The sequence below is a fragment of the Berghia stephanieae genome, unplaced genomic scaffold, assembly GCF_034508935.2.
Source record: "Berghia stephanieae isolate SIO BIC M18660-M18661 unplaced genomic scaffold, UCSD_Bste_1.3 scaffold12, whole genome shotgun sequence".
Lineage (NCBI taxonomy): Eukaryota > Metazoa > Mollusca > Gastropoda > Nudibranchia > Aeolidiidae > Berghia > Berghia stephanieae.
The window spans coordinates 1-23,120 of record NW_027622179.1 but is presented as its reverse complement, the minus strand read 5'-3'; the positions used below and the strand labels follow the sequence as shown (position 1 = coordinate 23,120).

Here is a 23,120-nt window from a genome sequence, read left to right as displayed (position 1 = left end):
CCAGGCATGGAACCTAGAAGAAGAAGATAAGTGAGATAAAGTTTGTATTTCAATTATAAACTTAATCACATAACCTAAATGATGGAGAATAAAAACAGCTAATTATAAAAAAAATTCACAGATCAAGTTATCTATTTGAACTCCGCATATTTAGCTTAATTACTCATTGCCCATATATTTTTTTTAATGGCATTGTTTCATTTAAACAAGACCATGACGCTTATGCCTGGACCGGGTATTCACAAATTCTGCTTTTGTGTTCCACTTTTCGAATCGAATTAATCTCTATCTTATCCGTTTATTTGCAAATTTTCTGCACTTTATAAATAAGACCATAACGCTTATGTCTGGACCGGTTGTTCGCAAATTTTGCCTTTGTGTTCCACTGTTCGATTAGAATTAATCTGTTTTTTCCGTTTATTTGCAAAGTTTCTGCACTTTATAAATAAGACCATAGCGCTTATGTCTGGACCGGGCATTCGCAAATTCTGCTTTTGTGTTCCACTTTTCGAATCGAATTAATCTCTATTTTATCCGTCTATTTGCAAAGATTCTGCACTTTATAAATAAGACCATAACGCTTATGTCTGGACCGGGCATTCGCAAATTCTGCTTTTGTGTTCCACTTTTCGAATCTAATGAATCTCTATCTTATCCGTTTATTTGCAAAGTTTCTGCACTTTATAAATAAGACCACAACGCTTATGTCTGGACCGGGCATTCGCAAATTCTGCTTTTGTGTTCCACTTTTCGAATCGAATGAATCTCTATCTTATCCGTTTATTTGCAAAGTTTCTGCACTTTATAAATAAGACCATAACGCTTATGTCTGGACCGGGCATTCGCAAATTCTGCTTTTGTGTTCCACTTTTTGAATTGAATGAATCTCTATCTTGTCCGTTTATTTTCAAAGTTTCTAGATTTTATAAATAAGACCATAACACTTATGTCTGGACCGGGCATTTGCAAATTCTGCTTTTGTGTTCCACTTTTCGAATCGAATTAATTTCTATTTTATCCGTTTATTTGCAAAGATTCTGCACTTTATAAATAAGACCATGACGCTTATGTCTGGACCGGGTATTCGCAAATTCTCCTTTTGTGTTCCACTTTTCGAATCGAATTAATATCTAGTCTATCGGTTTATTTGCAAAGTTTCTGCATTTTATAAATAATAATAATTGTTCAAAATTTTACCTTACACCCGATATTAAAAGTACAAGTGAGCCAGGTGAAGAAGATTGTCAAACAGTGTGACAGATGAAATAGGAAGAGAGAGAGAGAGGGAGGGAGAGAGAGAGAGAGAGTGAGAGAGAGAGAGAGAGAGGGCAAGAGAGAGAGAGAGAGAGAGAGAGAGAGAGAGAGAGAGAGAGAGGGTAAGAGAGAGAGATATTCGTTTTTTGTTCAAAATCTCTCTCTCTCTCTCTCTCTCTCTCTCTCTCTCTCTCTCTCATTGCACAAGGTTGTGCTATTTACTACTATTTATCAAGAACAGCCAAGCTGGCAACCCAGTCTCTGTATAAACTAAGCAAGATGGCAACAGGGACCTCGCTCCTTATCCAATGCCGAAGCTTTAGTTTGAGTCAAACGGTTTTGTTAAAAAAAAACACCCAAAATAAGTTCGTGTCGTAAGTGATGGAAGTTGAAGTCGGCTTATTATAAAATCGTTTTTATGGTCTGTTTGGATTACCCTTTTTAAATAGAAAAAGTGAATATAACATAAACTTGAAGAATAGGCAAGCTAAATGAAATTTAAATTGACTGATTAAATGAGTACGCGAGGCTGAGTTGCGAACGACTACTGGGTTCCGACATTCCGATCCCAGTGTCATTCATGTTCACCGTACCGTGTTACTGTCTACACACTACACTGCATTGTTAGTGACTGGTCATGTCTTTTTTGTTTGTATGTTTTACGCAAGCTTAATAAAAATTAAATTGACTGATTAAATGAATACGTGAGGCAGAGTTGCGAACGACTCATGGGTTCCGACATTCCGATCCCAGTGTCAGTCATGTTCACCGTACTGTGTTATTGTCTACACACTACACGGCATTGTTAGTGACCGGTCATGCCTGTTTTGTTTGTATGTTTCTTTTAATATGGGTCAATTTACAAAGAATAATAATAGAAATGTTCAAAACAAAAACTACAAAAAACGTGCCTGTAATGAAGTGCTTTCCACAAACCGTGAGCGAGAATGATGGTGGAGGTAATGGCAACCATGTGGGTTTGTTATTGTTTCCTACCTCCGTCAACCCGCGCATCCAGTTGCGCACCCACGCTGATTCTAATCAATTAAATAATAGCTGATGATAAATTGCGTTTTCTGTTAGTCGGCGATTTCATTGACGTAATATGTTGGGTAATATTTTGAGATACTGTTCTTTCTTGGTTAAAGCCAAGCAAATAACTCTACCTGTAACCAAGAAAAGGACAGTATCTTATACGACCGTCTCACATACTGTTCACCCTGGTTAACCGCAATGCAAAATGCCTCGTCCGTATTCACCAAAAGAACAGTATCTAAGTTAAGAATATAGCAAAATACCAATAACTCGATCGACAAACGTTTCACGTCAGCGAGGGCGAGCACTCGCCATCACGGACGAATGAGAGGCAAGGCTAAGTGTGGTTGACCTGGCGTGAGGGGGATGAATAAATTATCTCCGTCAAGTTTGCAGGCGTGACTCTGATATAATATTACTACATTAGACTATTCCTCAATCTTTTAGACCCTGACTCCTTTTTCAAGATGACTCTATTTTTATTAAGCATCATAGCTTTAATTTACGCTAATTGATGATTTTGGCTATCTTGTAAATTAGACTTTTGTATCAGGGTTTTGTCATTGTACAGCGATATGGGGTGATGAGTGAGTGATAATGAATTAAACCTAATAATAGCTGGAAAATAGGGTATGTTCCCCCCCCCCCCGCCCCCAACACGTACAACACACCTCCCTTTTTTGTTTTAAAATCAATATCGTCATTGTCATAGGAAACGAAAAGCATGAAATGGAACGAAATCTATTGGTACATTTATACTGAATGAAATAGGCGACACCATTCTTACTAAATTTATAAGGTGCCTAAATTATGAGCTAATAAGATGAACAGAAAAATTATTTTGTCTTTAGCTAATTTCACCCACAGGGAGTTACAATAGTACAATTTAGATAAAACAAGGGAATTAATTAAAAGTTCTGCTATATTAGATTACGAATTTTGCTTATTTTATTCATTTCTATGTACATAGATTGTATGGTGTTATTCACGTAGCAGCTTGTTATGGAAAGATGTTTATCAATGATGACGCTAAGGTTTTTTGCTTTATTTGAAAATTCTATTGTGCTATTTCCGAGAGAAATATGTGAATTATTTGCCTTCCACACTTTAAAATCTCAGTTTTACTATCATTTACTATCATTTAATTTTAACTTGTTATGGTACATTCAAGATTTAATCTCATTAAAACAGCTCGAAATTCGTTGTATTAAGAATTGTAAATTACTTAGGGGTACTGAATCATAAGTTTGCGTATCACCAGCATTAAAATGATAACTCAGATTGAATCTGGATATCACACTAGAAAGGGGGTGCTTATAATATACAGAAAAAAGGACAGGGCCAAGAACGCACTCCAAAGTTTAGTAAAACTTGTTCTGACTGAATACCATTCACCACGACAGTCTGCCATCGATCCTGTGAATACATTTTTGTATGATGTAAACCGTTTTAAGGGCAATTCCTTTTTCGCCTCCGTATTTTCTAGTCTTATTAACAAAATGTAATGGTCAATGGTGTCAAAGGCAGCTGAAAGATCTTAAAGGCATAATAAATTGATATTGTTAGCATCCGCATTATATAACAAAAGATTTTAAGAAACGCCGTTTCAGTTCTGTGTTGCTGTTTGTAGGCTGACTGAACTGTTGTACTTAAGATGAGATAATAATTGTGTCAGTACTACCTTCTCCAAAAGTTTGGACAAAAAATAGAAGGATGTGTGGAAAGTGAGAGATATGAAGACGATGAAAAAGAATAACACAAAAAACCCCAAAAAACAACTAAACAAAAAAAAAACCGCCTGGACAGACAGTCACACCGACACCCATACACAGACACAAACGCGCGCGCGCGCGCACACACACACACACACACACACACACACACACAAACACACTAATTAGTTGAAATGAATGAAAAATAAGTATACTTAAGTTAGACGTTTGGTTGAGCATCCGACCAACAAGCAAGGGGATCAGTTTTTTTTATTGCCAGTTGTATAAAGTTTTGGAATGGTTTTGCTTTCTGTTTTGTGTTTTTTTTTCATTTTTTATTACTTGTTTATAAAGCCCCTCTGCCCACCAACCAGCCACTAAATAGCTAGCTTGATATTTTGATCTGGTGGAATACGTGAATATTTCAACTTATGTCATAGATGAGATTGATTTTGAACTCAGTGTCTGCAGCAATTTAGTCTTTAATCACGGGCGCATAATTTAGTCAAAGATATAAGAACTGCAATCCAAACAGTTGTTAAAAGCAGGTATTTCCACTTTTAACATCCAACGGACAAGGTCAAACTTAGATGTCGCTGGGTCAAACACACGCGTTGTGGTATGTCACTACTGCTGTCGGATGTGAAGGTCATGCGTTCGATTCTATTGGTCAGAATCAGCGTGGGTGCGCAACCGGATGCGCGGGTTGACGGAGGTAGGAAACAATAACAAACCCACATGGTTGCCATTACCTCCACCATCATTCTCGCTCACGGTTTGTGGAAAGCACTTCATTACAGGCACGTAATAGTGAATCTAGTTTTTGTTTTGAACATTTCTATTATTATTCTTTGTAAATTGACCCATATTAAAAGAAACATACAAACAAAACAGGCATGACCAGTCACTAACAATGCCGTGTAGTGTGTAGACAGTAACACAGTACGGTGAACATGACTGACACTGGGATCGGAATGTCGGAACCCATGAGTCGTTCGCAACTCTGCCTCATGTATTCATTTAATCAGTCAATTTAATTTTTATTAAGCTTGCGTAAAACATACAAACAAAAAAGACATGACCAGTCACTAACAATGCAGTGTAGTGTGTAGACAGTAACACGGTACGGTGAACATGAATGACACTGGGATCGGAATGTCGGAACACAGTAGTCGTTCGCAACTCAGCCTCGCGTACTCATTTAATCAGTCAATTTAAATTTCATTTAGCTTGCCTATTCTTCAAGTTTATGATATATTCACTTTTTCTATTTAAAAAGGGTAATCCAAACAGACCATAAAAACGATTTTATAATAAGCCGACTTCAACTTCCATCACTTACGACACGAACTTATTTTGGGTGGGTTTTTTTAACAAAACCGTTTGACTCAAACTAAAGCTTCGGCATTGGATAAGGAGCGAGGTCCCTGTTGCCATCTTGCTTAGTTTATACAGAGACTGGGTTGCCAGCTTGGCTGTTCTTGATAAATAGTAGTAAATAGCACAACCTTGTGCAATGAGAGATAGAGAGAGAGAGAGAGATTTTGAACAAAAAACGAATATCTCTCTCTCTCTCTTACCCTCTCTCTCTCTCTCTCTCTTGCCCTCTCTCTCTCTCTCTCTCTCTCTCTCTCTCTCTCTCTCTCTCTCTCTCTCTCTCTCCCTCCCTCTCTCTCTCTCTTCCTATTTCATCTGTCACACTGTTTGACAATTTTCTTCACCTGGATCACTTGTACTTGTAATATCGGGTGTAAGGTAAAATTTTGAACAATTATTATTATTTATAAAATGCAGAAACTTTGCAAATAAACCGATAGACTAGATATTAATTCGATTCGAAAAGTGAAACACAAAAGGAGAATTTGCAAATACCCGGTCCAGACATAAGCGTCATGGTCTTATTTATAAAGTGCAGAATCTTTGCAAATAAACGGATAAAATAGAGATTAATTCGATTCGAAAAGTGGAACACAAAAGCAGAATTTGCGAATGCCCGGTCCAGACATAAGTGTTATGGTCTTATTTATAAAATCTAGAAACTTTGAAAATAAACGGACAAGATAGAGATTCATTCGATTCGAAAAGTGGAACACAAAAGCAGAATTTGCGAATGCCCGGTCCAGACATAAGCGTTATGGTCTTATTTATAAAGTGCAGAAACTTTGCAAATAAACGGATAAGATAGAGATTCATTCGATTCGAAAAGTGGAACACAAAAGCAGAATTTGCGAATGCCCGGTCCAGACATAAGCGTTATGGTCTTATTTATAAAATGCAGAAACTTTGCAAATAAACGGATAAGATAGAGATTCATTCGATTCGAAAAGTGGAACACAAAAGCAGAATTTGCGAATGCCCGGTCCAGACATAAGCGCTATGGTCTTATTTATAAAGTGCAGAAACTTTGCAAATAAACGGATAAGATAGAGATTCATTCGATTCGAAAAGTGGAACACAAAAGCAGAATCTGCGAATGCCCGGTCCAGACATAAGCGTTATGGTCTTATTTATAAAGTGCAGAAACTTTGCAAATAAACGGATAGACTAGATGTTATTCGATTCGAAAAGTGGAACACAAAAGGAAAATTTGCGAATACCCAGTCCAGACATAAGCGTCATAGTCCTATTTATAAAGTACAGAATCTTTGCAAATAGACGGATAAAATAGAGATTAATTCGATTCGAAAAGTGGAACACAAAAGCAGAATTTGCGAATGCCCGGTCCAGACATAAGCGCTATGGTCTTATTTATAAAGTGCAGAAACTTTGCAAATAAACGGATAAATAGAGATTCATTCGATTCGAAAAGTGGAACACAAAAGCAGAATCTGCGAATGCCCGGTCCAGACATAAGCGTTATGGTCTTATTTATAAAGTGCAGAAACTTTGCAAATAAACGGATAGACTAGATGTTATTTCGATTCGAAAAGTGGAACACAAAAGGAAAATTTGCGAATACCCAGTCCAGACATAAGCGTCATAGTCCTATTTATAAAGTACAGATCTTTGCAAATAGACGGATAAAATAGAGATTAATTCGATTCGAAAAGTGGAACACAAAAGCAGAATTTGCGAATGCCCGGTCCAGACATAAGCGCTATGGTCTTATTTATAAAGTGCAGAAACTTTGCAAATAAACGGATAAGATAGAGATTCATTCGATTCGAAAAGTGGAACACAAAAGCAGAATCTGCGAATGCCCTGTCCAGACATAAGCGTTATGGTCTTATTTATAAAGTGCAGAAACTTTGCAAATAAACGGATAGACTAGATGTTATTTCGATTCGAAAAGTGGAACAAAAGGAAAATTTGCGAATACCCAGTCCAGACATAAGCGTCATAGTCCTATTTATAAAGTACAGAATCTTTGCAAATAGACGGATAAAATAGAGATTAATTCGATTCGAAAAGTGGAACACAAAAGCAGAATTTGCGAATGCCCGGTCCAGACATAAGCGCTATGGTCTTATTTATAAAGTGCAGAAACTTTGCAAATAAACGGATAAGATAGAGATTCATTCGATTCGAAAAGTGGAACACAAAAGCAGAATCTGCGAATGCCCGGTCCAGACATAAGCGTTATGGTCTTATTTATAAAGTGCAGAAACTTTGCAAATAAACGGATAGACTAGATGTTATTTCGATTCGAAAAGTGGAACAAAAGGAAAATTTGCGAATACCCAGTCCAGACATAAGCGTCATAGTCCTATTTATAAAGTACAGAATCTTTGCAAATAGACGGATAAAATAGAGATTAATTCGATTCGAAAAGTGGAACACAAAAGCAGAATTTGCGAATGCCCGGTCCAGACATAAGCGCTATGGTCTTATTTATAAAGTGCAGAAACTTTGCAAATAAACGGATAAGATAGAGATTCATTCGATTCGAAAAGTGGAACACAAAAGCAGAATCTGCGAATGCCCGGTCCAGACATAAGCGTTATGGTCTTATTTATAAAGTGCAGAAACTTTGCAAATAAACGGATAGACTAGATGTTATTTCGATTCGAAAAGTGGAACACAAAAGGAAAATTTGCGAATACCCAGTCCAGACATAAGCGTCATAGTCCTATTTATAAAGTACAGAATCTTTGCAAATAGACGGATAAAATAGAGATTAATTCGATTCGAAAAGTGGAACACAAAAGCAGAATTTGCGAATGCCCGGTCCAGACATAAGCGCTATGGTCTTATTTATAAAGTGCAGAAACTTTGCAAATAAACGGATAAGATAGAGATTCATTCGATTCGAAAAGTGGAACACAAAAGCAGAATCTGCGAATGCCCTGTCCAGACATAAGCGTTATGGTCTTATTTATAAAGTGCAGAAACTTTGCAAATAAACGGATAGACTAGATGTTATTTCGATTCGAAAAGTGGAACAAAAGGAAAATTTGCGAATACCCAGTCCAGACATAAGCGTCATAGTCCTATTTATAAAGTACAGAATCTTTGCAAATAGACGGATAAAATAGAGATTAATTCGATTCGAAAAGTGGAACACAAAAGCAGAATTTGCGAATGCCCGGTCCAGACATAAGCGCTATGGTCTTATTTATAAAGTGCAGAAACTTTGCAAATAAACGGAAAAAACAGATTATTTCTAATCGAACAGTGGAACACAAAGGCAGAATCTGCGAACAACCGGTCCAGACATAAGCGTTATGGTCTTATTTATAAAATCTAGAAACTTTGCAAATAAACGGATAAAATAGAGATTAATTCGATTCGAAAAGTGGAACACAAAAGCAGAATTTGCGAATGCCCGGTCCAGACATAAGCGTTATGGTCTTATTAATAAAATGCAGAAACTTTGCAAATAAACGGATAGACTAGATATTAATTCGATTCGAAAAGTGGAACACAAAAGCAGAATTTGCGAATGCCCGGTCCAGACATAAGCGCTATGGTCTTATTTATAAAGTGCAGAAACTTTGCAAATAAACGGAAAAAATAGAGATTAATTCTAATCGAACAGTGGAACACAAAGGCAGAATTTGCGAACAACCGGTCCAGACATAAGCGTTATGGTCTTATTTATAAAGTGCAGAAAATTTGCAAATAAACGGATAAGATAGAGATATATTCGATTCGAAAAGTGGAACACAAAAGCAGAATTTGTGAATACCCGGTCCAGGCATAAGCGTCATGGTCTTGTTTAAATGAAACAATGCCATTTAAAAAAATATATGGTCAATGAGTAATTAAGCTAAATATGCGGAGTTCAAATAGATAATTTGATCTGTGAATTATTTTTATAATTAGCTGTTTTTATTCTCCATCATTTAGGTTATGTGATTAAGTTTATAATTGAAATACAAACTTTATCTCACTTATCAATGTTTTGCAATAAAGGAGAGTGTGAGTGAACCTGAGCAAAGGAAATTATTTGAGAGAGTGATATTTATCATGCTTTTCAGTTTGTAGTTGAATTCTAGAATGGATTCTTTATAGTTCTCATTGATTGTATGTCAGTATGTCAGTCTTTAGGACACCGATTACCCTAATGCGGCCACAATTTACAATGTGACGGCCACAAGCCCGTTAAACACAGAGTGGGGTATTGTTGTTTGCAAGTAATGCTATGGTTTTAATAGGATATCTGTCTCCTATTAAAATACATTCCTGTGTTGGATTTTGGATTAAATTCATGTCTTCTTCGGATTTTGGGATATTTAATTTTCATGGATTGTGATTGTGATTTTCAAGACTATTAATGTAAGTAAATGCCCAAATAGATATTTTTATTCATTTATTCTTTATTTATTTTTTTTAGTTTTGTTTTGTTTTGAAGCATTTATTATAAGAAATATTGTACATATGCACTTATACACCAAAGACTATATCCTTTCAACTGCTTATTATTATTATTATTATTATTATTATTATTATTATTATTATTATTATTATTATTATTATTATTATTATTATTATTATTATTATTATTATTATTATATGATAATAATAATAATAATAATAATAATAATAATAATAATAATAATAATAATAATAATAATAATAATAATAATAATAATAATAATAATAATAATAATAATAATAATAATAATAATAATAATATTAATAATAATAAGTGCATTGAGTGAAATCCCAATCATGGTTGCCCAAATAAAACTGGCGCTAGGTCCCGACTACCTGTCTAAACGAATGTTGTTTGTACGATACATACTAACTACACGTTCAATATCGGGGCAGAAAATATACGTTTGGTTTTATGAAATTAAAACAGTAGTCCCACATTGTTCTTTGATGTTATTTGTGGTTGCATTTGCTTTGAAACTTACACATTATATTGTGTTACATTGTTTACAAAATATTTCTGGTACTCGTATGCATGTGTAGTCAACGGACCACCGGTCAATCGTGTTCTTTATTATTTTATTATTAATTTTGGCTTGACATCTTACATATGTGAATTTGACAGGTTGTTATGGATGGTAATTATAACATTAAGTGATTTTTAAACATTTTTACGGCGTTTTAAATGTCTTTCTTGCATTCATTGCCGAGCACCTCCACTTTTCTGTTACTATTTTAACGATCAGCTGATTTTCTCTTGCCTCCCCTTTAATTTCGCGGACTTTTTTCAGAACGAGGCGTGTGAGTGGCTAATAGACAGTATGCGGTTAGACTAAGGGAGTAAGATATAAATATGTGTGCGTGTGTGTGTGTGTGTGTGTGTGTTTATGTGTGTTTGTGTGTGTGTGTGTGTGTTTATGTGTGTGTTTGTATGTGTGAAAGAAACACGAGGGAGACAAAGAGAGCGAGCGAGACTGGTAGATAAAAAGGGGGAATAGGAGGGAGGGGGTGGAGCAAAGAATAGGTAGGGATAGTATAAGAAAGCCCTTCGTTTCAAAAGAAGTCAAAGTCAATCAATGGGAAACATATTGACCAATGAGATTGCAATTTAAAAAATGGGACTGGTCAAATCATTTGTTGCATTGTTTCCATTTTGATTCAGATGACAGCTTGAAGAGGAGCGGGTGGGGCTTAATTTGACTTACATGAAATCATATAATTGAATCTTCTTGTTTGAGCTGCAACGTCGAGTTGTTTAGGACCTGCCACTCGTTATCACAACCCCTTGTGGTCAATGTCAGCTATTAATCTCTCCTCCCTTTTTTCTTTGGGTTCACTCCAGTGACATCTATATATTATTATGAAGTCCTAGGTTCATTCACATTGTTTATTGTCTCAAAAGACCCCACCCTCCCTCCTATTCCCAATGAATACACGTTAAAACGCTCTCCCTCTCTCTCTCTCTCTCTCTCTCTCTTTCTCTCTCTCTCTCTCTCTCTCTCTCTCTCCCTCCCCCTCTCTCTCTTCTCTCTCTCTCTTATTTATTAATTAATTTATTTTTAAAAATATATCTCTCTGCATCTATCTCTCTCGCTCTCTGTTTGTTACTGACTCTCTCTCTCTCTCTCTCTCTCTCTCTCTCTCTCTCTCTGTGTGTGTGTGTGTGTTTCTCTCTCTCTCTCTCTCTCTCTCTCTCTCTCTCTCTCTTTCACTCTCTCTATCTCTCTCTCTCTCATGTAAACAACAACGCGATAGAAAGTTACAGTACTCCTCTATGATGTCATGTTACGGATGACGTCATTAGCGTTGGCGACTTATGCGTCAACCAATCAAATCGTCACCAACAGTTTCGCATTGTATTGCTCGCCATACGGCGGCATCTTCGTCACGCCACTCGTTGACGCCACCGCATGTTCACGGACACCGTCGATATTTACGGGGCGGAATACGGCCGTCGGAGATACTGTCCTTTTGTTGGTTAACGATGGGGTTGAAATAGGATACTGCTTCAAGCAAATTTTTAATTGCCTCTAATTTAAAAAATATTTGAGTTATGATCATTCTGACAACTTTGTAAGCTTTCCTATGTCCCAGAGATTTGATTTAGTAAAAAAGTGATTTTATGATTTTTTGAGAGATACCGTCCTTTTGTAGTAAGCCCCTGATGTCAGCCCCTGACTACAACACACTGTTGTGATGTCCAGAAAACTGCAAAGCAGGCGCCAACCCTGGAACTAGCTGATACATTTGCCTCAGTCAAGCAAGCCGGCGGGATAAAGATAAGCCAAACGGGCTTATACCATTTTCAAATGCATTTTCCACAGACACAAATGATTATATCAAAATAAAGAGATAAATAAATAATAAATTAGATCCACTCAATTAGAGCTATTCTTCCTGATATCAAATAAATACTTATTCTTTCTATCTTTTCCTGTAACAATCTAATTAAACGTTATGTATAGAATTGTTATTATTGCATTTGGGCGTTACTATTGTCTTGACTCACTTGTTATTAATACAATTAAGTTATAAGGGATCCTAAGGCAATTCTTGATCTCCACTAGATTAAACCTGAGCCGTTTGTGGTATAGGTTGAGTGGTGCAGCTGGTAACGAGAGCCATAGCGCGCATACTAGTTCGAATCCAGACCATTGAGCTATCGGTTGGACTCAATCCCACAAAAATAACACACATCCCGCCACAGTAAAGGTAGAGTGATACAGATAATATTATGCGCTTGGCTAAGAATCTCATAACATTGCCATCCGTAAGTATAACGGACTAACACGCAATACTATGTGTAACCTTAAACGTCTATAGTATGGTTAATACAGTTCGGCGAGAATTTCTCATAAATGCAGATGGCAAAAAGCAATAACAAAGACCAGAATGACGTCAGCTTCGGTCTATCTATAGAGGATTAGTGATTTCTGGGGTTTGAAGTGGTGACGATATCAGAAATAATCAGTAGGGATTCATGAATAACAAATTAAAACAATGATACATTTCGGTGTGGCACCTTCATCGGCAATACAAATAATATTGGCAGAGATGCTTCAATTCGTATTCAATGATATATGTTAAAATGCGAGAAAACTTAAATTATATATATATATATATATATATATATTTATATATATATATATATATATATATATATATATATATATATACATTTCAGATATTATCAAATCAGAGTCACTTTTCGGTTGACATGACACCAGATTGAAGTACGAGTCACATAATTAATGTTTTCTTTTCTGAGGAACTGTACAGGTACCCCCGCACCATCACATCTACCCCCATCACCTCCACCATCGTCACTTTACCAACATACACCTCCACGACTATCACCTCCATCATTGTTACCTTTACCAACATACACCTCCACGACCACCACCTCCACCATCGTTACCTTTACCAACACACACCTCCACGACCACCACCTCCACCATCGTTACCTTTACCAACATACACCTCCACGACTTTCACCCCCACCATCGTCACTTTACCAACATACACCTCCACGACCACCACCTCCACCATCGTTACCTTTACCAACATACACCTGCACGACTATCACGTCCACCATCGTTACCTTTACCAACATACACCTCCACGACCACCACCTCCACCATCGTTACCTTTACCAACATACACCTCCACTATCGTTACTTTTACCAACATACACCTCCACGACCACCACCTCCACCATCGTTACCTTTACCAACATACACCACGACTATCACCTCCAATATCGTTACCTTTACCAACATACACCTCCACGACCACCACCTCCACCATCCTCACCTTTACCAACATACACCTCCACGACCACCACCTCCACCATCGTTACCTTTACCAACATAAACCTCCACGACTATCACCTCCACCATCGTTACCTTTACCAACATACACCTCCACGACCACCACCTCCACCATCGTTACCTTTACCAACATACACCTCCACGACTATCACCTCCACCATGGTTACCTTTACCAACATACACCTCCACGACCATCACCTCCACCATCGTTACCTTTACCAACATACACCTCCACGACCATCACCTCCATTATCATACGTCAACAACCAGAACCTCCACCAACCTTAACTCCATCAGCTCCACTATCGTCACCTAAACATCATCACATCCTCAACCATCACAACCACCATCACCTTCACATTCACCACCATCACCTACACCATAAAACCTTCACCACCATCAGCTACACAACCAAGACCTCCACCACCATCGCCTCCACTATCGTCACCGCTACCATCATTACATCCAAAACAATCACAACCACCATTACCTTCACCACCATCACCTCCACTATCGTCACCTCTACCATCATTACATCCACAACCATCACAACCACCATGACCTCCAGCACCAGCACCTCCACTATCGTCACATCTACCATCATTACATCCACAATCATCACAACCACCATTACCTTCACCACCATCACCTCCACTATCGTCACCTCTACCATCATTACATCCACAACAATCACAACTACCATTACCTTCACCACCATCACCTTCAACTTCACCAACATCACCTTCACCTTCACCACCATCACCTACAACACAGGACCTTCACCACCATCACCTACACCACAATCACCAACACCAGAATCACCTAAACCACCATCACCTACACCACCATGATCTCTAACACCATCACCTCCACCACCATCACCTACACAACCATCACCTACACCACCATCACCTTCACCACCATGACATCCACCACCATCACCTCCATCACCATCATCTACACCACCATGATCTCCACCACCATCACCTACACCACCATGATCTCCACCGCCATCACCTTCACAACCATCACCTCCACCTCCATTCATTACCTCCACCACCAACACCTCCACCACCATCACCTCAACCACGATCACCTCCGCCACCATCATGAAATCCACCACCATGACCTCCATCTCCATTCATTACCTCCACCACCATCACCGCCACCATCATCACCTCTACCACCATCACCTCCACCATCATTACCTCTACCAACATCACCTCCACTATCATCACCTCAACCACCATCAACTCCACCACTATCACCTCCACCACCATCACCTTCACCACTACCACCTCCACCACTATCACCTCCACCAACGATATTGACAATTACCATCGCTTGTTTAACTTTTCTCGCTTAGCCACCCAAGTTGGTTTTTAATAATTATTTGGAATAGAGGTGGTAGTTTCCGCAGCCAAGTAAAGCATCTCCCAGCCTTCGCTCCTGCCTGCTGTTGCATGGCCCATCTGTTCTTGAAACCATCTGTTTGTACATACGCCGTGAATTCGTTTTTCTCCACGCTGACGACCACAACCGTTACAGCAACAACATGATGTGAATTAGCATCATTATAATTATCATCATCGTCACCATCGTCATCGTTATCATCATGACCATCATCATCATCATCATCATCGTCACCATCATCATCTTCATCATCATCATCATCATCATCATCATCATCATCATCATCATCATCATCATCATCATCATCATCATCATAATATTCATCATTATCATTTTCATTATCCCCCTCCTCATTAAATCCATTCTATGTGTTAAGCACAGCACACCAAACTGTTTTGTTTATGGGGAAGTGGGGGTGTATCTTTGCATATTGAAAGAAAAATGAAAGTTATTAAGTATTGGTTGAAATTTATTCGCCCAGGAAGTAATGATTGCTCATTCACTCATGCAGTATACAAAGAACTTGTGCAATTGAATATTAATGAACCAAACACAACAACTTGGGTAAGCCTGGTGAAGCAGTTGCTGGATAGGAGTGGAATGGGCCATTATTGGGTTAAACAAAATGTGAAAAATGAAAATTACTTTCTGGCGGTTTTAAAACAACGCTTGAATGACATGTTTCTACAAGAGTGGCACGCTAAGATGTCGATGACGACGTCTGGATGGCTGTATAAACACATTAAAGACACCTTTGAGTTAGAACCATATATGAAACTGTGTAATAATTCTTACAGAGTTGCCATCTCAAAAATCAGATTGAGTTCTCATTTGTTTTATATAGAAAGGGGTAGATGGGGCACAAGAAAAGTAGATAGAAATGACCGTAAATGTCCTACTTGTGACGTAATAGAAGACGAATACCATTGTCTAATTGAATGTTCGAGGTATACGCATGAGAGAAAAAATTGCCTGCCGGAAAAACTGAAAAATAGACCAAGTATGTTTGAATTTATCAAATTTTTGAAATGCAGAGACTGTAGACAGCAAGGTGATTTAGGTAAACTGCTTTAAGGTACAGATCGAACACAAGAAATATTTACAAGTATAATTGTGGTTTCCACGGCAAGGAAAACTTATTAAAATTGATGATAGCGGGAATAATGCGATTGTTTGTTTGTTTCCATTTGTTTTTGTCTTTTTAGTACTGCAGTTCTGATACTAAGATGTGGTATATTATACAAATATGACATGTTATATATATATATATATATATATATATATATATATATATATATATATATATATATATATAACATGTCATATATATATATATATATATATATATATATATATATATATATTATATATAAGTATGTGTGTGTGTGAGTGTGTATTTGTGTGAGAAAGTGGGGTGGGGGGGGGGGGGATTGGGCATTGATATTAAAATATAGTATTATAGTTTACCATGATAAAGATTAGTTGCGATTGCGCAATTGGCTTATTTTATTATTATTATTATTATTATTATTATTATTATTATTATTATTATTATTATTATTATTATTATTATTATTATTATTATTTATTATTATTATTATTATTATTATTATTATTATTATTAATATTATTATTATTGTTGCTGTTGTTGTTGTTGTTATTATCAGCATTGATGTCATAACCAGTGTTATTATTTTATCTTATTTTGTTTAAGCTGAATAAGAGTTGTTCTTTGAATACGTTATTTAATGATAGCACATAAAACATATCTCAAATAGCTTGTACGAGTATTATCTTTTGAGCGTAATGAACATATATCATATGGCAATGTAAAATCCAAAATAACTGGTTTCAACTATAAACTATTGAATATACATTCATATATATATATATATATATATATATATATATATATATATATATATATATATGTATTAATACCGGATAGGGAGACTTTTGGTACCCCTATTAGTTCATTTTACAGTACTTTACCAATAGGGAGACCAAAATCCGGTCCCCCTATTGATTTGACCTCTAGCACATTCACTTTTCTATTTTTAGTTTAAGGTTGTCAACCCAACCGTCAAGGATATATAATTGTAAATCATAGTATTGAAGTTATTTGTTAAACACCACAGTAAGAAGAGTTATGCCTAAATTTTCACGTTGGTCAATAAGGTGACCGCCTGAAAAAAGTACAATAGGGGTACCAGTGTTTTCATCGATATATTTCAATAGTGAGGCAATATATCTTTCCGAAATTTTCTCTAAAATTCTAGAGCATTATATGGATTTTTATAGTAATGAAAACCTAATATAAAATTGTGTGAAAGTTGATGAACTGAGGAATGAACAAGATATACGAATTATAATCTATTTTTAGAAACAGATTTATCGAATCTTGGTCCGGATTCTTATCTTGGTGACAAGAGACAAGCAAACATAGTAACTCTTTTTTTCGTGAAACGTATGTTTAGTCAATTTCGCGCATAAAGAGGCACTCGGCACTCACTCACTCTGCAAGTCGGTAGTAGGTGGTTATCAGTTATCAGCTCGGCCTTTAGTTCTTAGTCAAACGCTTCATCAAACCCATTATTGAGTAGCATGTTGATGCCTGATGCCAGTTGAAGCCATCTCGACGTCGTGAAATGGAGCATCTTCTGTCATAGCAGTAGAATCGTCAGATGCCGCATTTAAATCCTCCATTCCAGGCGTTGCTGTTGCCATATCGATCTTCGAAATGATTTGGTCTAGACGTCAAGTTGACTCGTTCTATGTCTGAAGAGATTTTAAAGTGCAATACCTAACATTATAACTTGATCTACAAAAGAGTCTTTTTAAATGAACCGCTGTGTTTCTATATTTTTCAAGAACCAAGGATATCTGATAACCACTGACTACTGACTTACAAAGAGAGTGGCCGACGGACGTCCTCTCTATAGCCGCAAGTATTTTTTCGTCACTTGCTGAGTTCCAAACTAGACGTCTATGGCATCGTGGGGTAAATTGATGCTGGAGGCATCATTGAAGAGACACCGAGATAATTATAATGGTAAGTTATTGGCCATTCTTATTACATCACAGTTGATTTAAGATTTTCAATAGGGTAGACATCACACACCGATTGATGATTGTCACTTGTCAGTCAGTCATTTGGAAGTGGAGTCAGATAATTCGGGAACTTCTGTAGACTGTAGATTCACACTAGTGAGTAAGATCTGTCGTTTACTACTAATACTACTACTACTACCACTACTACTTTTAGTTTTAGCGCTATCCAACTCAACACTTCTCGTGTTTATTTTATTTTGGCAAAACTAGAATGGATTTTTGAAAAGAATATAAAATAATTTAAACTTAAACCTGTCTTTGCATCTTGCTTTATGCATACAGTATGCCATATCACAGCCATCACAAAATCATAGTTTAATGTTGAGAATATGCTATTTCTTTTGTAACTTCAGATCAGAGAGATTTGAGCTTTAAAAATCCTGAAAAATGTCTTGCTGTCAATCCAGACAACCCTTTTGATGTGATCTATGATGTTAATGGTAAGAATGTAATTTGATGAGGAAATGAATAACATTGAGGTACACATAGTTTGCTTTTTTTTTTTTTTTTTTTTGAGTCATGATGTGTAATACTATTACAGTCCACTCCGGATAATTGCAACTCATTTAATCGCAACTTTCGGTTAATCACAATATTTCCTAAGCAATGGAAATAATTCTATATAAAAGTCACTGGTTAATTGCAACAAACTTCGGTTTTTTAAAAAGTGGTAAATTCAAGAAATCAAACAGTATATCATGATTAAATTTCATCATGGATGAAATCGTGACAGGTTGAAGAATCGAGAGTGAGCAGGATTTAATGCTACAGTAGTGTGTCACCACTCTGTTAGAGTCGAAAGAGGGCGGGGCTCTGCAGTATGGGTTTGTGACGTCATCGGTGGCCATTAAATAGAAGAGGGGTGGGGCTGGTCATAATCTTGACAACAGGTTATAAATGACAGTTATAAAGAGAGACTGAGCGATATCCTTTGTTTTAGGATTAACAACTGTGCATTGTGACCAATGAGTTTGGTGAGAGCTTATTGTCTCTCATTAAGGCTAATCTCTTTAACTCTGACAAATGTTGAATTGTTGAGAAAAAAGATTGAAACTTCTTCCAATCTGAATAAGATATCGGCTTGCTTCATAGCTGCTTTTGGTTGACAAATCTACACGGGGCTGCCATATGGTTTTTGTTTCAATCAAATTGCTCTATATGTGGTTGACTAAGAATATTATTTACTGGTTTGAGTTGACAATAAATGTGTAAAATGTTGAAATAGTGGACAGGAAACTGAATTTCGGTTAATCCCAACATTTTCGATGATCCCAAGGTATTGCGATTATCCTAAGTGGACTGTACCTGAATCTTGAACGAAAAACTATCATATGGATATGATTATAGACAGATTGGTTTCTGGAATTATATTTCCGTCCTCCCTTGCCAACTCTGACGTTCTTGAAATTTAAAAGAAAATAGCCAGAAGGTTTCGGACTTAATTTTCTTTTTTTTTCCAAAGGACAATAGTCATAAGGTAAATAATTTTTAAAAAATCCTTTTACAGCATAAGATGGCATGATTTTTTGTTTAAGAGTTTAGAGAAAAACTTGCACATGATAGTCTTCAGCTTTTTTTTGTTGTTTTTATTTTCTATATAGACTCCAACTCAGAGCCTGAAAGTGATGCAGAACAAAGTTCCATATCACATGATTCATTTGTGGTAAGTATGTACATTAAAATAAAATCATAACATTTGTATAGCGTTTATCCACAGTTGGCACCATGCTCAAAATGCTTCACATCACCATATTTTGTGGTGGACAAAACACATTTGCCACAAAAGATGAGACCTGCAGTCTGTTAGGCGCAATACAATATTTCAGGACAAGGACAACACTGTTTTACACCAGTGAGATCTCCTAGTTTTTTGTTGTTAAAAATTTTTCTTTGCAGTGGACTTCGCCAACAATAACACTATTTTAAACCTTCCTCGTTATATTTTGAAGTGATATTCATTGATGAGCCATTCACATTTGAAGTCGTTTGTTTTTTATTTGACAAAATGTGAAAATGATGCGTTTCCAGGAAAAATTAAAATAGCTTCTGTTGGGATTATACTTTTGATCTCGCATTTTGTCCAAATTCTCTTGCATCGTAATGTTTATCAACTTTTTTTGTTAACTATATTGCAGTTGCAAGGTTAGGAAGTTCATATTGTTGCAATGACAACCGTTTATATGTCCAGAATCGTAGTGATATAAAAAATTGTTTTGTAGTTGTTGGTCCTGGTGTAGGATTTAAAGAGTTGGTTAAAAACGGTTTACTGAAACCCTGGTTGGTGTATCTATATTTATCCAAGCACAGTTGAACATATTAAATACTTAGACAATATGTCTGCCTTTCTCAACTCTTTTTTATTATACTTGCATTATTAACCAGCTAATTGTTTAGTTGGATTATTAAACAATGGCTCTTCATGTTTATTGTCAACATGAATAAATTGATTGATCTGTCATCTTTTCCACAAAATATACAGGGTCCCGATTTTGTTGCTGACTCCGAGTCTGATTCCTCTACGTACTCTGTGAGGTACCCAATGCTGAGTACATCATTGTCTCTGGAACCTAGTGCTCATTCCCCAACTCAGTCAGAGCCTCATCCACAACTATCACAGACTGAACCTCGTTGCCAGTCTGGGACCCAGGTTCAACCCGAATGCTATACACTTGCAAACCAACGTGTTACGTGCAATGGTGAGTCATTTTTTTGTCATTCTTCTCCTTTGATATTTGTGGGATCAATTTTAATTTACCCATTCCTTTTAAAAGAAAACTTCCACCCCCTCCATGGTGCTGCATTTGTGTTATTGCATTTTTTTCTGTTTTGGCAGTGCTGCGTCGCAAAATACGCTACCATTTACATAACAAGCACAAATCCAAATTTGATAGGGTGGACATCTTAGAATCTGAAACCCCAATGTGTGAGTGATATCAGTGAAACCAGCCATAAAAATGTTCATGTTTATTTTATTGGGGTTTTTTTTGTCTGTAATAGACTTAAATTGCTTGTATTGTAAGTGTTAAAATGGTTTTTTTTGTTACAACCCATCTATATATTAAAACTGTTTCTTTGTATTTCTATGATGCTTAAGGCTTTTTTTCACAGACCAGCTGGAAACTTAACGAGAATCAGAGTAGATAACATTTTTATTAATCTTGCAACCTAAACAGTATATGATGATTGGGAGCATTTAAAGAAAAGCACATTTTCTTTTTAATTTGTCGGTACTAAAATTATACTTTGATAATGTCTGCTGTGCTACAAACCCTTTTGACTTCCAGGTTCAATATTTTTCTTTATTCTAAAATTCTTGGGTGTCCTTTCAATGACAACTGAGATCATTAAAATTCAGCTCACAACATGATGTGTGTAGATTTGATGAAAACATATGTTCGAGTTGAGAAGCAGTGTTCACGAACTTGCTGATCGTTTTTACTAGCATTTATTTTCCTAACTTACCTGTGTCAATTAACAAAGGCAAGACTCAAATATTTTCTATCTGAACAGTGTGTTTGTTATTGAAATATTTCCGGCATATACATGTCATATTTCATTCCCACAAAATATAAATCAGGATTAAGTTGTCTGGGCATCAGCATCGTTCAGGCAGTTGGGGGGAAGTCTTTAAGGAATTAATGAAGCCGATGCTCAACCGGTCTGGAGGACGTTTGATTGATGTCGGCTGTTTGTTCTGCCAGCCGGTGATGTTTTCTCACTCCCTCAATGACAAAGAAAGTCATTGTTATGACTATGAACTATAGTCTATTATTACTTTTGTTACTATATTAATTGTTACTTATTGCCGCTACTGTTATTATTATTATTATTATTATTATTATTATTATTATTATTATTATTATTATTATTATTATTATTATTATTATGATATTGCCTTCATTGCATTCTATTACTATTATTGATATAATTAATTTCTGATTGTTGTAAATAATTTATGTGAATTGAATTTTGTCGATTGGCCAAGGGCCTACAATAAACTTAAATGAAATGTTAGTCTTTGGATAGGACTTGGGTCTATTCTTGATTGCTTTTCCGCCTGGGTCGAGTGAAGCATTTGGAGTAAATTTTGTTGCTCAACGTAAAAAACATGACGCTTACCATTCCGCTGATACTGATCCCTCCAAGGGGTGGTTGGGGAAAAACCTAAAATTCTTTTGACATTCTGTCTGATTTTTCGCTGAAACAACAAAGGACAATCTATGTATTCAGATGAGACTTCAATGTGTTACTATTCCGATTTATGTTCATATTTTGATTATAATGAAGAGGGAACCCTGAACCCAGTGAAGTGGGTGGATTGATCTATTTATTTCTATTTCAAAACAAAAATATGGCGTCTTTTCACTGGATTTGTTATGTGGCAGAGGTCTCCACAAATCTAACATACCTCTTCCAAAGGAATAGATGGTAGAAAAGTATATAACAAGAAGGAATTATGACAGTTACTTGTCCAGGCCTTAAATATTTGGAATGCTATTCCTCTCTATCGCTGTCATGTAGCTGATGTGCATACGATCTGTCTATTGATTTATTTTCATAGTTCATAGCATGATGTGCTTTATTTTCTTCTTTTTTTTCCAGAGAAATACAAAAAGCCAAGGAGACCCTGTCCATACTGTGGACAGTTGCAAACAAAACTCTCAAGGCATTTGATGAGGAAACACAAAGATGAGACAGAAGTTACAGAGGCCATGAAACAGCCTGTAAAGGAAAGGGATAGAACAATGGAGAATCTCAAGAAAAAGGGCATTTTTTATTCAAACACTAGAAACAATTCAATAGTTATGCGTGAGAGAGCACAAGGGTCACATGAAGTTGTTATGTGTGCTGGCTGTAAGGGGTTTTACTCTGGACGAAGGGTTTATGAACACAAAAAGAAATGTAGTACTGAGCATGCTCTGTGTACTGGGGTTGTAAAATTTTATCC

General features: G+C 36.5%; 1 long non-coding RNA gene across 1 annotated transcript; it reads left to right on the top strand.

Moving 5' to 3' along the window:
• Positions 1-18,412: 18,412 nt before the first annotated feature.
• On the top strand, positions 18,413-20,847 carry LOC144960997 (uncharacterized). Its single transcript, XR_013643018.1, has 3 exons — positions 18,413-18,612; positions 19,774-19,835; positions 20,652-20,847. It is a non-coding gene; the product is annotated as an uncharacterized LOC144960997 (long non-coding RNA).
• Positions 20,848-23,120: the final 2,273 nt, after the last annotated feature.